General features: G+C 36.8%; 1 pseudogene; it reads right to left on the bottom strand.

The window, feature by feature from the left end:
- Positions 1-10756: 10756 nt before the first annotated feature.
- Positions 10757-18021, bottom strand: LOC129248669 (uncharacterized; annotated as a pseudogene).
- Positions 18022-18714: the final 693 nt, after the last annotated feature.

Below are 18714 nucleotides of genomic sequence, written 5' to 3'. Positions count from 1 at the left end.
ACCAGTACGACATACATGTCCAAATTTAAGGTAGCAGCCCGGTGTGACGGGTTCAAAAAATCGATTTTTTTTTACATTTTTCGGAAGAAAAACATCTTAAAAATATACTATAAAAATTTCAGACAGAAGTTTTAATTATTTTCAGTTATAGCTAAAATAATAGAGCGCGCCGGCGTTAATTTTGTAATAATAATAAACAATTTATGAAGAAAAAAAATAGATTTTGAGAATTATTTTCACAACTCCGCCATTTTTTTTATTTTTTTTTTATATATATTTTAGGTTCGGGACCTAAAATAAAGTCTACAGAATAATAATCTCTTTGAATTTTTTATTTCAGATGACTTTGGAAGGCTCGAACCAACTCATCTTTTTTTAAGGACTCCACTTTGACGTCGAAAATTTTAAACAAATTAATATAAAATTAACTTAAAAACAAATTTTTTATATACTTTAAAACACCAGTAAAACATGTCAAAACTTTAAAACGATCGCATTTTATTTTCTTTTTAAAAAAGATTCAAGAAAAAATGTCGAAATTTCGGTCGTTACACCGGACTACTACCTTAACACGGCCGCAAAGGGTTAAAGTTCTCTATTTGAAATAGGCATTGAAATAACCTTTTTTTCGTACTTTTTAAGATAGAACATAAAAAAGAGGTAACGCAGAGAAGCTAAAAAGCAACTTGTTAAATAACGCACACTTTACGTCGCACACAATGCACTTTCCTATTGCATTGTCAACGAAAAATTGCATTCTTCCGCACTGAAGAAGGCGTAGCAATCTGTAGGTGTTGACGCGTCACAGTTCATAAAGAGGACTTAAATTGCATGTCAACAACATTAAAATGTCAACCGCAGTTTTAGTGTACTCTTAAGCGTTGAGTGAATATGTGACAAAAGTGCTTACCATGCATGCATACATCCTCATACAAATTTAATCCGCAACCACCATGGCGTATACACAACGGCGCTGAACTACGCTCGCACAAACAATTTTCTACTCGTACACAATACTTTCACTTAGGAATCCATAGCGTGCGGCACATTTTTGTAAACCTACACAAACCCACCCATACATACACGCACACACAAGTATATACAAGTACCATAAGGTCTTGCCACATGGGCATATGCACTTGACACTGCCGCTATTGATTGAAATTTTTGTAATATCGTTGCCCTTACTAAGACCCATAAGCTTACATAGGTGCCTTTAAACATAGATACGCACTCCATTCATAGCACCACGAGACCCTTTCACTTTCGTGCCGTTATGCGCTTACATACCTATTTATTAACACAAAGCCTCGCCTGCGAGCGCTTAGATTTGCAGAGGTACACTTAAAGCACGCGTGCATCGAGGACCCATCGGGAATTGTCATGCTATGTTGCACAAAATGGATGGAAGGAATTTTGTGCAGTGGAATTGATCTGGTGAAGATGCCCATCAGCTTTTAGATTACTACAGTTGGCAATAAGGGACTTTTTTTTTAAATATATAGAACCAGAAAGGGTAAATCATTTGTTCAGACCAAAGATTAATGAGTTAGAGTTGACAGCTGATAATCAATTTCGCAGCTGATCTGTCATATTTGAAGGGTATATAAATTTGTCTGAATTTGTTGCTAATTACTCCATATATGAGAGTACTTTAAGCCTTGTTTTATGACTTTTCTGGTATTCGAATTTCAGACATTTTGTCTTCACAGACGAGACAAAGAAGGCGAGCCTATAGTATGAAGCTGGCTACAAGCATGGTGGACACAGGCGTGGGTGAACTTGCCCATTTTATGGACGTCCGAGGCAATGCAGAAAGTAGTTCTGGGAAAGAAGTCTCTATTGGAGTATTTTTAGCCACTCTAGCTTTGAGCATCTGTCATGGCCGAGTTGGTTTGTGCCACGATGAATGACAGCGATTTGTTTACGAAAAAACTGATCTTGTTTTGGTTATATACGAAAAAAACCAACGAACCTACACTCATGTTGCTTCATGGCCGTCTGAACAACGACGGATTGGATAAGTGTGTGAATATGAGTGAAATGAGCGGGCAGAATTCTTCTATCAAATCTCCGATGACGTGGCAGTTGAAGTTACTCTCACGACAATGCTGTGGACGGCGAAGCCGGTGATAATGGCGTGACTAAAATTTGGCTGGTATGTATTCGATGCCTCCTCGGTTGATCCTTGGCAGGTAATGCTGAATGTCCATAATCATTTCTGCGCTTAATAAGCTTCTCATAAAGCCCATCTGCCATACGAAGGCGGAAACCATCACCATCATCATCAATTAGCGCTACAACCTGAGGGGGGCTTAAGTCCTCTCTACGTTATTCATCCAGGTCTCTCTATCTCTTGCTGTTAGTTACATCGAGCGTTCATCTCCTTGCTTAAATTAAAGTAACTCTTTGTTGGTTCGGATTATGTAATCACCTCTTTCGTTTAGCCTGGGGCCATATATCCTACTGAGTACAAAGACTGCAATAAAACAACAAATTCTCTATTCACATCACAGGCAAAGAATGTCGGATTAGAACGGCATGCGTGCATAGAAGTCAAGTAGTTAAGGCTGGAATGCAACACAAGAATAGAACGTAATAAATAGTCGTAATTAATTAGAGTACATGAACCACAGGTTCTCTTTCAGCTGAACGGATATAATATCGCCGATAACTCAGTTCTGCATGGTTTTGACCAAACCGTGTTTTTGGGTCAATTTAACCTTACGTTTCTCAAAAATCTCACGTGCTAGAGACTTAAGCTGAAACTTAAACATAATCGTGAATCTTATATTATAATGACACACGAAAGTTCTAAACAAATAAGCAGTTTTGAATAAAATGGGGTATCCTTTTAAGATGTATTGATTAAAAATTATCGTTAACTAAGCTCATAAACTTAGCTCAGACTACTTCATTTTTATAGTCGCTGATTACAAATCCGACGATAGGTTCTCAAAATATAAAATAATCAACGTAAAATCAAAAAGTTGATATAAGGCCATTAAACTGAACAATTTGAGATTTGTGGACGCACTGATTATCGTCATTTTGAGTTTTGAAAACCTGACATCGAATTTATTATCAGCGACCCCAAAAATTAATAAATTCAAAATTTTTCGTAAAAAATTCAGTCATCTAATTCTCATGTGAAATCTGTCGCTACGTTCGAAAATCGAAATTTTTTTGGTCATCTGCTTTTCGAGATAACGCTAAGTAATGGTTTTTAATTAAAGAAAAATAAATATTTTTAATATCTGGGTAATTACATAAAATAAATATTTGAAAAATGTTTAAAAAAATTATTAAAAAAAAGTGCGTTTAGCGGAGTACACATAACAAAAGTAAAACTTTCAAGGCAGACAAAGAAAGAGGGAGAGACCCTAGAGAGAATGAGAGAGAGAGAAAGAATATATATCTAAATAAATTCACAACATTTGCAGAGAATACAAATAGACTAAATTTACAAAAATAATAATACACATCTGTAGGCAGATGATATACTACGTGTATTATTATTTTTGTCGCGTCTGTCGCCAACGTGTACTGCCACAGCACGCACAATACGATCTGTCGTATTCTAACTATACGTTGCTCTCTCTCTCGCTCCGATGTATTAGCGTGGCGTTAGAGCCGTGCGCACATATAGCGTCTAACACTACAACGTGCATAGACAAAGTACGCGCATGCGCAATACTGTCTATCCTACTCTAATAATATGTTGCTCTCTTTCGCTCTACCATAGTAATATGGCGTTAGTGCTGTACGTTTACGCGTCACTCTCTTTCTCTCTCTGTTATATTCAAACGCCTTGTATATAATGTATACGTCGTACGACTTAGACTAGAGCCTTAGCGTAGAAGTGGGAGAAAAGACGAAGGGCCGCACAAAAGGAAGACGTGAATAGCCTAACGTGTATCTAAGATATATGTATATAAGGAATAGCTCTCTATCTCATTTTCCTCTACGTTATATATTTTTTCTCTCTCGCGGAAGGAAAATGCCCAAAACGTTGTATGGCCTTGAAATTTTACTCTCCATTCTCGCGCGTCCATCGACGCCTAAAAAGTTTCACTTCAAAAAAAGTTTTTTTATTTTAAAATTTTACAGTTACTTTCAAATGAAGGGTGATCAGTTTAGAGGTACTCAATTTCAAATTGAAATAAAATAAAAACAATTCAAATTGATTGGGCAATCTTTATTATTTTTCAGTAGAACCATTCACGACATTTATTTTTTACAGATAATCCCATTCAAATGATGCCTGAAACTGCGCCGTAATTCGGTCATCCGTAAACACCAATTTTGAGTGACTCGCTGGAAGGCTTTGGTCGGTGTCTCGTGAATAACTTTAGTAATGTTGGCTGCCAATGCCTCAATCGAAGTTGGCTTATCCAAAAAGCATTAAGACTTTACATACCCCAACAAATAAAAGTCCAAAGGTGTGATATCACACGATCTTGGTGGCCAATTCACCGAGACGAGTGATAAATTGCTTCCGAAACGGTTGCACAATAAATCCCTTGTTTCATTGTTTCACGGGCTGTATGGCAAGTAACGTCGTCCTGTTGGAATGACTTCGGGTTAGCAATTGAGCGCAAATATGGCTATTTTGCTTATTGACATAGGCATTAAACCAAAAATGGGTCTCATCACCATAAACAATAACTTGGCCTGTGCGCGCGATGAACACTTTTCACAGAGCGTCGATTTTCATAATACCATTTTTCGGTTTATAATCGTTGTTGAGGCGTAAGTCTTTCCATGATGATGTGCCAATGAATACAAAAAAATGATGTATTTAGTTTGACAGTAGTCACGCGTGATCACTCAAAAACTCCCTATTGGATAAAGTACTTCCAATCGGATGTAATTCTGTGCTAAAAAATATCGAAAATTTCAATAAAAATACCAAATTAAAGCTCATCACACGCAGAGTGATGTTATTTAACCTTTCGAGAGTACAAAAAAAATGGCGGCTCAGGATCATTTCTTGTCGGCTGCCTACGCCGCAAGGTCCCAAACTGCTCTATTTATTACTCTTATTCTATCGATCTAAAACAATCAAAAGAAATTGGTTTTTTTTATAACATCTTCATTTTTTCAATATTTCCAATTTAGGTTTTCTCATACTACAGCTACATTTTGTTGAACTCATCCAAAAGAAAAATTTTTAAAAACTCAAAAGCTTAAATTTCCTATTGGGCCCCCATTAGATACAAATAAATTTAATGGGCTCATTTACTTCGGTTAAAAGTGAAAGTATATCTCGTCAACTGAACATATGCTTGAACTTATTGAAGCTTGTAAGTGTAGGCAAAAAAAAAATGTGAATCTATTAAAAGCACTTCGACCGCATTACCTACTGACTGACCCTCTCGACTCTTAAGTGAGGTAGCAAATAAAAGATGTTTTCACGTCTTAATAGGATTAAGTCACAATAATTCATTTGCAGGTGAAATCAGATAAAAAATGTAAACCCTTTTAGTTGCCCTAAACCTCATCATTGGGTCGGTAAAGTAAATTTTTTTTTATATTTTTTATTTGTATTATTTTTTTTTTTTTTTTGTATTTTTTTCTTCTTCATTTGTATTTGTATTATTATTTGCATTTTTGTTGAAAGTAAATTAATATTATTCTGCATTTATGTAAACAAATTTATAAATCCAAAGCAACGAGTCGTTAAATCTGCTCTCGACTAGCTTTTAAAAGCCCATAAAACTATTTTGACTGCAATTTTAATGTGCAAACATTAATGTTTAATAGTTTTAATCTGACTGAGATTGAGTGCAAACGATGCTGCACACACACATATATATACAATATTTATGCATGTATATGTGCATATGAACACAACTCTCATCTGATAGTCTATTAAATATGTCAACGACATGAAAAAATATTTACATAAGCACATGAACTCTTTCGTTTGCACACGCACTTAAACACACATGCATATATCAATACACATACATATACACACAAAAACAAACAAACACACACACACATTTTTTATATGCATACGAATGAATGCGTCACTAAAATATTATTTAATTACATTACTTGGCGATTAAATTTCACAGCCGCTCTTCCCTCTCTACTGCCCCCTGTCCGCATTTCGCTCTTCTCTCTTCCGTTCTTCATGCACACTTTCGCATTAAACACAGCTGTGCGGTAATTAACGAAATACATTAATAAAAAACATATTAAAAATACGTAAATAAGCATCGGAATTCAACTCAGGCGCAACTCAGGCGCCAATGCATCATTAAGCAGATACCCGTTAATCTGGCGTGCATGTGTGTGTGCATATTGTCTGTGTGGATGGTTAGCATAGCGAGTAAGCAGGGTTCAGTCCACCAACTGTGTTTGGCCGCTGACTGACAGTGTTGATGAAAGAAATGTTCAAACATTTTAAGTGCACAAAATCCAATTAAGCGCTACTGTCTGCTGTTGTTGGCTCAGTAAAGCAGCCAGCCGAAAGGACTTTTGCACTTTAACTACTCAATGCCGTTCAATGAAATACTTATACATATAATGTTGACAGATTATGTACTTGTGGCACATAAATACATACATACATACACACATAGTAATATTGAGGTAACCAGAAATTCACTAACAGAAGGATTAATACAAAATTCGATACACAGGGTCCTTACGGTATTTGATAACAACTTGAGTGTAAAACTAATTCGCTTTTATTTAAATTTAACTTTTTTAACAAAATTTAAAGAAACTTGACGAATTTTTTACACAGCATTATTTTTTGTATTTATTCATTTAATAATCTAAAAAATCAGTATTTTTTTACAGACTATGAAAAACACATTAATGATAAATAATTGAATCAAAAATAGGTTAAACTTACAATTTACTTGTTTCATTGCGATGAAAAAGTAACATTTTTTACAATTTGCAAAGAAAGGATATTAGATTTCTACAAGTTCAACAATTTATTTAGTATCAATTTGAAGTAGTTCTTTGTTGAAGAAAAATCTGGGCCAATATAAATTGAAATTGAATTAAATTTATTTTCATATTTCATTTTTGCCTATTTTTTGATTCTATACATTTTGGTCAAAGTACGGCTTTACGGGTATTCAGAACTTTCAAAAAAAATAGATTTTTTTACATTTTCTTAAATTATAATATCTTGCAAATATTGTGTGTAAATTTAAAGTGAATCCGACAAATATTTTTGGAGTTATTCAACAATTAACAAAAGGCGCTCGGGCGCTCCGGAATACGATAGCAAAACTTTAAATGCGTTTTTCTTAAAACTATGTTTTTTGAACTGGTGATTACTGTAACTGTATAATGCTTTTGAAAAACATAAAAACTCGTGCCTTATCGAAAGATTTTTGTTTTTTTTCAAAACTTCGTTTTTTTTTAAATTAATTGTCGGTTTTTTCTCGAAAATCTGGAAAATATTTCTTGAGGCCGCCATTTTGTTAATTTTGAAAAAAACTTCGTTCAGGCGCAAGGTTATCTATTAATAAAACTAATTTCTCTTGTCCGATTGATTTTAAATGAATCTCCAAGGAGTTGTGATGATCACCGCAAGGGACTTCTGGGAAAACAGGCTCCACACAAACAGCGATAACTTTTGCAATTATTAATTTTTTTTTTTTAAGTTTTGCTAAAGTCCAGTCGAAACATGATATATTAATGTTATGTTTTTATTTTTGTAAAATAAGGCAATTGACTAGCAAAAAAAAATTATTCAAAATCATCATTTTTTCGGGCCTCTGACTACCCCTAACCCCTTCAAAATATTTCGCGAAAAACTGTTCCATTGCCCTAATCGACCTACTGGGAGAGTGAATCGACTATCGTCACCCCATTAACGTTTAAAAATGGTGGTAGCTAACCACTTACAGACATTCATATCTCTAAATATCTTTAAAATCTCTATTGAGCCAATAAAAATATATTTTTAAATTTGGAAAAATTAGTATTATACCTACAATTACAAATATATAACACCACTTAAGGCCTTGGTAGCTAACGAGTTTGGCTTTGGTAATTGTAGTATTTTCTATTGCACTAAAAATAAACAATAATAATACAGCAGACACAACGGCATTGCTAGTAATAATGATTTTTTGCCAATGAGTGGCCTTATCTTATCTCTAATTTAACATCTTCATTAAAAACCAAGAGGTAGATAATAACGAGGCAGGGCACATGTCAAAGTGGGGAGTACCTGCTCTCGTAAAACTTTCATAAAATATCGAAGACTGCGATTTTTTCCAATTGGTTTTTTGAGTGCAACATATAGGAATTGTCTTGATAATCTGTAACTTTTCGAGTAGCATTACTTATATTATTATGAGTTGATTTGGCACTGCGATCTGAAAAATCTCTTTGCCCCCTTCATTGATTCAGAGTATTTCTCTGAGTCTAACTTCCTGGTCTCTAACACCATCACACAGAGGCTACAATATTTCGTCAACAAATGCCTCCCCATCATCTATAGAATATTCTGGTCGAACACCATCAGCAACGACGCGCTGTGTAGAACAATGAATGGGGCACCCATCCTATGGCAAATGAAATGCAGAAAGTGGCAATGGATAGGTCACACGCTTGGAAAACCACGAGAATGGCACTGGACTGGAACCTGCAAAAGAGTAGAGGTCGCGATCGGCTAAAGAATACTTGGGGAAGATCGATGTTGAGCAAGCTAGCAGATGCCGCCATTAATGGGGACGGCGCGAAAACAATAGCCCAGAACCGTGTACGATGAAAGAGTCTTGTTGAGGCACTATGCTCCCGAGTGAAATGAAAAAGGAAATAAAAAAGTAGTGGCTTAAAGTGGAATTATAATAAACTTGAAATATATGTACCTATGCCAATAACTTCTAAAAGGGTGAAATATATTGAAAATGCCACACACAAAACTAAATAATGGTAAATATTTTAAATTTTGGCGGCCGCCGTAACTGAATGGGTTGGTGCGTGACTACCGTTCGGCATTCAGAGAGAACGTAGGTTCGAATCTCGGCGGAATGCCAAAAGGAAAAAGAAGTTTTTTCTAATAGCGGCCGCAACTTGGCAGGCAATGGCAAACCTCCGAAAGTATCTCCGCCATAAAAAAGCTCCTCATAAAAAATATCTGCCGTTCGGAGTCGGCTTGAAACTGTGGGTCCCTCCATTTGGGGAACAACATCAAGACGCACATCACAAATAGGAGGAGGAGCTCGGTCAAATACCCAGAAAGGGTGTAAGCGCCAATTATATATATTAGGCCAGGTCGTTTTGTGGGAAGGCAAAAAAATCGCCCATTGCTCTGTGAAAATCATATTCTAGGGATCAAAATAAGAAACTTTGCCGAAGGAACCATGCCTCTAAAACGAATTCTGATGTGATATTTTGAAATGATTGTATGGGGAACCCCCCAGGGGAGTTCCAGGGGGTGTGCCACTGGTATGGGTGGATCGGCCGTCCAAAGTTAGTGGGGGTCAGTCATATATTTGGACTCGATTGGAGCACTCTAAATGGGTCAAAGTGGGATTTTTCGTTCGACTCAAATTGGGGGACATCAAAATTCGTTTTAGAGGTATGGTTCCTTCGGCAAGGTTTCTTATTTTGATCCCTAGAATGCTATTTTCACAGAGCAATGGGTGATTTTTAAATCGACCCGCCCTAATCTATATATTTTAAATGCACTAAATCCATTAAAATATTTCAATACTTTTGTATCTAATCAAATAAAAATTTTCAGTGGAACCATCGCAAGACTTGAAAGTGATACGAGTATATAAAACAATATTTTGTTTATATTTGTTAATTAGAATATTCTTTCATTTAAATAGTTATTTTCAAAAGATTCCTCCCTCTACAATAGATGCAGCTATACGCAGCAAATATACGCATATTAACATAATCTCTTCTAACCTTTTAATAAATAAATTTCATTATAAATAATTTGATTAGTTATTGCATTATCCGGATTCTTGCCACACAAGCGGTGCCTCAGGCTTAAGTTGGTTGAATATACAAGCACATGTGATTGAATTGAATATCTAAATGCATAAATACATTAAATGCCTTCTAGAGTCTAGTCGATATCCACTCTTCGTCTATATTTCCATTGTGCGTCGGCCATTGTTATCGACACACACTCAGCCCACCACACAAACGCTACTTAGTAACAACACAATACAATTCAGCCGATAATAACAGATATTCTCGTTTTTGTCTTTCAATTGTCATTGTTTATTGTTGACTTTGAATTGCTATTATGGCTTGTTCGACACAATCAGATAGCCTGCGACAGAAGATCACCTCGAGCAGAAACACAGAAACATTCGTACGAGTGAGTGAGTGGTTGTGTGTGTATGTACTTACACACAGATTCTTGCAATCGATTTACAGTTTATCAATAAAGTGTTCTTAAGTACTAAGCAACATATATATATATATATATTTTTTTTTGTTAAAATTAGTTGTAAATAAAATTTACAAATAACAAATTTATGAGGGAAGCAAGCTGCTCAGGCTTTCGTGTCTTTTTTTATATTTTGTTTGATAAATAAAATTAACTTCCTCCTCTTTTTAAATTTCTTACTATACTTTAAATTAGATACCTAGAAAAAATATAAATAAATATAGTCAGTGAAACTATATACAATAATAAATAGCTTCGAACTAAAAAAAACAAAAAAAGACCTTCAAATTTTTTTTTATTTTCTCTCTTTGACAGATGTAAAGTATTTCTTTATTCGAATTTATTATTAAATTTGTTCCACTAGTTGGTATTGCTTGTGCTACTCAACGAATTCATAAAATTCTATTAAAAAATCAATAATAATTTATTACAAAATTATTAATAATAATAAACCAGACTAATGCTGAAAACAGTGAACACCGCACGGAATCCCTTACCGCAGTCCCTTACCGCAGTCCCTTACCGTGCACAAAAACTCACCCCCGATTACAATTTTTCATTGTTTAATAAACCAAAGCCAAAAACCAACTAATGCAAATAGTTCATTTATCTATGATTAACATTATTCAACAGTATTTTAAGCTATTCTCATCAGTTTGATCGGAATAGCTGAGTCGGGATTGCGTTTACGGTGTTCACTGTTTTCAGCATAAGCCACAGCAAGGCGTGGCCGGATACAACTGGTTTAATATAATTTCTTTTGGTTGACCCCAAAATATACAGAGGAGTTTTGTAAAAAAATTCTGGAATGACCTAAAAACGTTGCAAAAACCAGGTAGACTAAATAATGATATAAAAAAATAAAATATTTCATACCACCCGAAGCCTTTCTTGCTACCCAAACACTGACGATTGGTAATTGGAGGGGCTGTGCCGTACCAACGATTTGGAATGCCATCAGTGCCATCTATGTTGTAGAGGGCAGCTTGGAGATGTCAGACTAATGTTGATACATATCTGGATGGGATGGTTTCTAAACATCCTAACACTCACAATGGGAAAGCAGAGGCCATAGGACATGTTTGTAGTCGGGTGCAACATATTCTATTTAAGCGTTGCACTTCACTCATTCAAAAATTATAATCCGCCCTATCATAGAATCCGTCGTAGAAAACCTACGAATACGAATGTCTATTATGAATACGAAAAAATTGTAACCGTGGGTTCCATGTGAACACGAAAAAAGTGCTGCCAAACTCAAATGTCAAATTTTAATTTTTCGACAACAGCTCACTTCGCAGAAGGCAATTTGGCAAATAATCTTTAAGTTATTTGTCCAGTTAGCTGGATTTTTATATTAAAATGTTTTCGTTGACATGTGTATTTCAGTTAATGGAGGAAGAGAGAAGTAAACGGAATCTCAAAATTGAGCGATGCAGCAACCCTCTCGATATGGGCGAACCATTGTAGGTACCTGCCTTTGTTGCACGGGAGACGCTGGATACGCCTTGGAATCTTGGCTGATGGCACCTTTTCGTTCATCCCAAATGGGCAGCCCCCAAATGAACTATAACAACATACACGCAAAGGCTCGAAATATTGTAGAAAGAACAATTGACATCATCCATTTATAATGACGCAGCTTCAAATATTAGACAATCTATATGTAGAGCACTAGTATACAATTTGTTCTTAGTGACAAATAAAATAAATTTTAGCACAAAAAATTTGTGGTTTTCAATAAAATATGTGTATTAATTTTTTTTTTTTTGGCAACGCTTCGAGGCTCTTATTTTCTACTTCTAACATTTGTTGTTTTATTTGATTTTTGGCCGCATTCAAGCACTCCATGTTTCTACGCGTTTCTTTCAGGTCGGCTGCTTTCAAGTCGCTCATATTTTCAAGTGCCGAATACATTCGCTGCATAGTCGAAGCGAGATAGTCTAGCTTCATATCTTGCTGTACAAAATACTGCCGACTCTTTGCTTGGAAGTCCTTTTGAAACGCTAGCTGCTCTTTAATAAGATCTGCAGCACTTGTATCGACTCGCTTTTGGGCAGTTGGTGCACATCTCGTGATAGAAGGTCTGCAGTTATTCGACAGCATGGATACGTCCGGATCGAATCCACTATTCTCTGCTTCGACAGTAGCAGGTACACACACACACACACTTGCTGTGCCTGTGCTGGTCTCTAATGTGGTCAGTCTGATGACTTCTTCTTCCATTTCATTGAAGTGGTGCTGCTTATAAAGGGTGTTTTTTTAGAGGTTAGGTTTTCAAGATGAAATAAAACGTATATAATTTAATGTTATGGCCAAGAATTTAGCTTTATTATAAAGATAAGGGTTTGCATTATGTTTTAAAAATGATTTCGGGCAAGTGGCCGCCGCGGCTGGCTCGAATAAATTCCAGCCGAGAGGCCCAATTTTCGACCACTTTTTGCAGCAATTGGGGCCGTATGTCAGCAATAACGCGCCGAATATTCTCTTCCAAGACGTCAATCGTCTCGGGCTTATCTGCGTAGACAAGCGACTTCACATATCCCCACAAGAAATAGTCCAGCGGTGTTATATCGCACGATCTTGGAGGCCACGCCACAGGTCCACGGCGCGAGATAATGCGCTCACCAAAAGTTTCCTTCAATAAATCGATTGTTGCGTTGGCTGTATGGCATATAACATCGTCGAATTCAGGCACGAAAAAGTCATTAATCATGGCTCTATAGCGCTCTCCATTGACTGTAACATTATGGCCGGCTTCATTTTTAAAGAAATATGGACCAATGATTCCCTCTGCCCATAGAGCACACCAAACAGTGACTTTTTGAGGATGTAACGGCGTCTCAGCAATGGCTTGTCGATTATGTTCACTCCAAATGCGACAATTTTGCTTATTGACATACCCATTCAACCAAAAGTGAGCTTCATCGCTGAACAAAATTTTCTTGTGATGCGTCGCGCGAACCGAACCATTATTTTCGTAATAAATTTGCACGATTTGCAAACGTTGTTCAGGTGTAAGTCTATTCATTATGAAATGGCAAACCAAACTGAGCATAAATCAAGTGACAGCTGTCAAAAAGACCATCTACGAAAAAAGTAGTGCCAACTTGAAAACCTAACCTCTAAAAAAATCACCCTTTATCGGCCACCGCCAGTTGTTGTTTGCTCCCTCTTGTTTTCGGACAATTTTCGCTTTATATAAACCTTCCAATCTAACCACACCTGAAATAAAGATATGTTGTGCAAACGGATAATGTATTTATAGCCCTTTATTACCTTTTTCCAGCTTGATATATCTTTGGTTGGTGGGCCCATACTGTTAAACGGCTTCGCAATATTTTGCCAAAACTCGGCTACCTCTTCCTTTGAGCATTTGGAGAATCCCTGAGCAATCCCTGGCTTCTCCTTTATTAGCTCCAACAAAGTGGCATACTGCTGCCGTGTTGCTACAACTTTGTACCTGTGAAAATCAAATAAAAGTACATATACTTAAAAAATTCCTTTTTGTTTATAGTTTAGTTAATATAGGACTTATATTTTACAGCTTTCTTATTTTTTCCTTTTAAATTTTCTTTTTATTACTCGTTCTAATTTTTGGCCATTAGTTTAACGTTGTCGTAGAAAGATTTTACGAAACTGTAAGATTTGAGGTTACGAGTGTATTCAGTGAATGCTACTCTACGAATTTCGAATGTACGTTCGGAGCTATTCGAATTGTATGATTACAATTTCTTAGTTTCTACGAAAAACAGTCCACGACGGATTCTATGATAGTGCTGAATAATAAAGCAGATGGGTTTTCAAGCCCGATATCATCTGGCCGATCTTATGGATCCTTTGTATCTAGCGACCTACATTTCGAGGATCGCTAGATACTAATTCGATACAAAGGGCAAGGATAGGAGGAAATAAAACTCAATAAAATAGTACAAATACTAAAAATTGTTGAGAAAGTTTTTTGTTGTTGTTTTTTTTTTTTTGTTCACTCCACTCAACAAGGCTCTTCTAGCGTACACGGCATTGGGCTGTTGTTTTTGCCGTGACCTCTGCTCTCTTGCGGGTTTCAGTTCGGTTGCTGATGATGTTCGGACAGAATATTCAATAGATGATGCAGAGGCACTTGTTGATGGAAAGTTGTAGTCTGACGTAATGGTGCAACCGAAATAGGAAAAGATGTCGACAAAGTCCGCCGGACACACATCAATTTTTCGATATTTTTCCCGAAATGGAATTTTTCTCACAGCTACCATACTCAGACCACATTTTTACTACATTACGGAATCGTTTACACTTGACTTATGCTAGTAGTACATCTACCGCAACCTTCCATTAACAATCAAAGCATAGATAAAGCCCCTTTCCAAAAAAATAAAAAAACCCACACACGATGCTTTGGAGAGCTATTAATTTTTAACATGCTGACAACAATCAATTGGGTCGATTTGGCTCAAGTGCTTTTCAGCGAGAAAAGAGCAGGCATCCATTTCGACGTTAGCGGACTGCGTACTTGAGGAGCTCAAGTTACACGCAACCAGTGCAACACTTTAAGAGCTTTTGAATTGTGGTTTCTGTATAGACTCGTATAGCTGTAAGTATGTACATTTTCTTATTTTTACCGAGCAACTCAGCAATCAATCAACTCAATCTATTTTCTGATTTGCTTGATTGTGTTGCCTTTGTTCAATTCTAAGTTCGGTTTTGTTTTGTTTTTTTTTTTTTTGCTTTTTATATTTTGTAGTTCTACAGGAGTTGTGTAGTTTTCGTTTGTAAACTGATGCATTGTTTATTGTTTGCTTATTGGAATTGTTGAAGCCAATATTGATGCTTTGATTACAGCTCTAATGTCAGGTAAACATATGTCACTTACTAATACATATTGTACCCTTCCACTCCAACAGTTTATTTCAATCCATCTTGATGACCATCCCTGCAGGTATATTGTATATGAAAACACGAAAGGATATTTATTAAAAATGAACCTATGATATCGGACTGCAGGTCTAGATCGAGGCGAAAATATATGAATATAGGGAACCACATACACTTAAACAAAAAAAAATTGTTTGTAAAAAGTTTAATTGCAAATTAATTTCTCCTAATTTTAAACTGGTCTTAGACTGTGACTGACACTGTGACGCTTTGCATGAACTGGCTTGCAATTGGCGAAATACACGAGCCTAAAAAGTGTGCCCATAGCTTAGTTTCTGGCTCCCGGTTAGCACAAGTATTTACATGTGTGTACAGGGTTTGATTGAAAAATAATGAGCGATCAGCCGAATCGGCAGGTGGGGGAAAATGATCGTTGGACCTTCCCCTTTCCCCTAGAAATCGGTCCCAGTTCGCTGGCAACAGCGGTGCAGTCAACATAGCTCCGCGCGTGAAAGCTGTTTAAAAAGTGTGTTAGGATTTTGCAGTGTCGAAAATGCAGCAATCGTTGGAGCAGCGTTACTCGATCAAATTTTGCGTAAAGCTAAACGAACAGGATAATACTTTAGACAATTGTATCACAGGAGATGAAACCTGGTGCTTTGAGTACGATCTTGAGGGCAAGAGAGAGAGAGGGCGGAGTGGCACACGAGCCAGTCGCCACGACCCAAGAAGGCGCACATGTCTAAATCCAAAACCATGCTGATCATCTTTTTCGACTCTCGCGGCATCATCCACAAGGAGCTTGAACCTCCAGGAAGCACTGTAAACGCGGCATTTTACAAAGAAGTGCTCCTTCGGCTGAAAAACCGCGTCGCCCGGGTTCGGTCCGACCTCGTCAACAATTGGACCCTTCATGACGACAATGCGCCGGCGCACACCGCCTTCTTCTGCACCTCTGCATTGGCCAAGATGGGGGTTCCGTTGCTTCCCCACCCTCCCTACAGCCCAGACCTGTCCCCTCCGAACTTCTTCTTGTTCCCGCGCCTGAAAAAAAAGCTGAAGGGGAGACGTTTCGACTCCATCGAGGCGATCCAAAAAACTGTGACAGCCGAATTGAACACGATTCCGGCGGATGAGTTTAAAAATGTTTCTTGCAGTGGAAGGACCGCTACCAGCAGTGTATTGATGCTCAAGGGTCCTATTTTGAAGAATATTAGTTGTATATGCCAAAAGGTTTAATAAAACTGCTTAAAAAAATAAGGCTCATTACTTTTCAATCAAACCCTGTATGTGCGCACGCAAGACAGCTTATTTTCAACTTAAATTGGTTTTTGGTTTTGTTTGTGGTTACTGTGGCTAAAGCTGTTAAACTCCAAGCGTTCGTTACTGTTATTGTTTAAATTGTAGTTTAATCCTTGCTTGCTCTACATACATAGCTACTTGTGCATGTATAGGAGTATTGTTCCATCTGATGGCTCGTTTGTTTGTTCCTTTATCTAATTGATTGATGATACGTTGTGCTGTCATTGTCAATAACATTGTGCTTTGTTGTTTGTGTAATTAAGAATTTATGTTCGGTACGTAAACCTAAACACTTGGCAATTAAGAAAATAAATAAATAGCAAGAAACTGTCATTGATGAGTGGTGAAAAGCACTCGAAAGCTACTTGAATATGCCACTCATTCTATCTGCCGCTATCAACCCCATCCGGTGAGTAATTTTAATTGATTTATGTTTCTGATAATCCAATGTTGTCATATATATTGTGATTACAGTGTTAAGTAATACCTGTCTGGTTAATTCTTCAGACATACAACGGCCTACAATTTCACTGTGTCTTCAAAGCTACATACGTACATACGAGTTCGATAAGAAAGTATATCGACAATCGGTCAAAGTGGCCGCGAGGAAAGTCACACATGGCTTGTTTAATTTGCTGGGTAGTATCTATAAACTCAAGGGCTTCAAGCCTGCTTGGCTGTCACACCTAAAAGGATAATACACAATTGAATATAAAGGCTCCTGCTAATTAATCTCGAACATTTCTGCCTGAAATGTACTAGCGACATCTGGAAGTCTGAATTATATATTAATGGAGAGATCCTGTCGAAATAAATTTCCACCAACTAAACTAAACTATTACCTGGCTTTCACCTAAGCAACTCACTTATCACAGAAACCCTTATAGGTCAGCGGAAGGTGGCGGACCATGCAGCCAGAATTAACCTGTCTTTCCAATCCATCTTCAGAATCTGTCAGGCGGAGAGGGAGAAAGAAAGTATTTTCCACTATTAATGCGAATGTCCAGAATGAATGTCCCAGCTAGAGCAAGACTTTACTCTTTCAGTCAGCCTTTCTCACAGCAAATTAATGAAATCTCAGACATAAAGGTAAAAAGTTTACCTTTATACTTGGACCTCACAAAATGGATCTGAAAAAAAGGCATCATACGAGAACACTGGTAGTAAAGTGGCGCTGATCGCTAATTAGGATTATTTCCATAGCCACAGCAAATTAAACTATACTAGAATCAACCCATGCCAATATCCGCTCTGAATTTTCTTAATACGTATTTTGGCCTAAAAAATAGTCAACTGTGAGGAAGTTTGTCTCTTCTTTATTGTTCATCAGTCATTACAGATCGGTATGTGATTAGTGTATTGGTGTAGAACCTTGTTGAAAAGTCCTTACCTAGGTAAGGTTAGGTTGTAGCGGCGGTCCACTATGATACTCACTCGTATTCATAGCTCATTGTGATATCGCATGGGGATCTTGTCTTGATCTCCCTAAAACTAATATGAACCCTTCAGAAATTTTAGAAGATTGCTGATTTCCAAGAACTAAAGACTTCCAGGGCTGCGATCTTCGAACTTAATGAAAAATGGCCCAGCTTAAATGGTAAATCTTCGTTAGTTTGTTAAGAATATTTGTAGATAGGAGTTCAGACAATATTGGAAGGTATTCACTCGAGATTGCTATCAAATATCTTCGGTGTATGCAATTATCTTTCCTCTAATATATTCAAGTTCCTGGAGGAGTCTATTGGCCACCGAGTTGTACAGCAGTGGTACCTTGAGACTTATATTTCTTAATAGAAGTTCCTCCTAATTTTAGACTTGCCGTCCGCCTCATTAGCATTCGTTCTATTAACGAAACGCACTATTTTATTTCTTTGTTTATTAATTTTGTGAATCTAAAAATTCAAGGTTTCTTAATAACTACATAGACCATAAAATATAAGTTTGGGTAAAAAGAAATCCATTATTTCCTTGGTATATTGCTGTAGTGATCGATAACTCGTAAAGTATCGGTCAAACAATTTCAAATGTATCCTCGTTTCCAAGGTGCCATTTCACGCTAAAAAAATTCGTTTGCTGTTCTTTGTTTGCTCTATTCAATGGGAAGTCAACAAAGAGAAAATTCGGTATATTTGACAATTTTTCTT

The sequence above is a fragment of the Anastrepha obliqua genome, chromosome 5, assembly GCF_027943255.1.
Source record: "Anastrepha obliqua isolate idAnaObli1 chromosome 5, idAnaObli1_1.0, whole genome shotgun sequence".
Classification (NCBI taxonomy): domain Eukaryota; kingdom Metazoa; phylum Arthropoda; class Insecta; order Diptera; family Tephritidae; genus Anastrepha; species Anastrepha obliqua.
The sequence above is the reverse complement of the archived record's forward strand: the minus strand, read 5'-3'. Positions and strand labels throughout refer to the sequence as shown.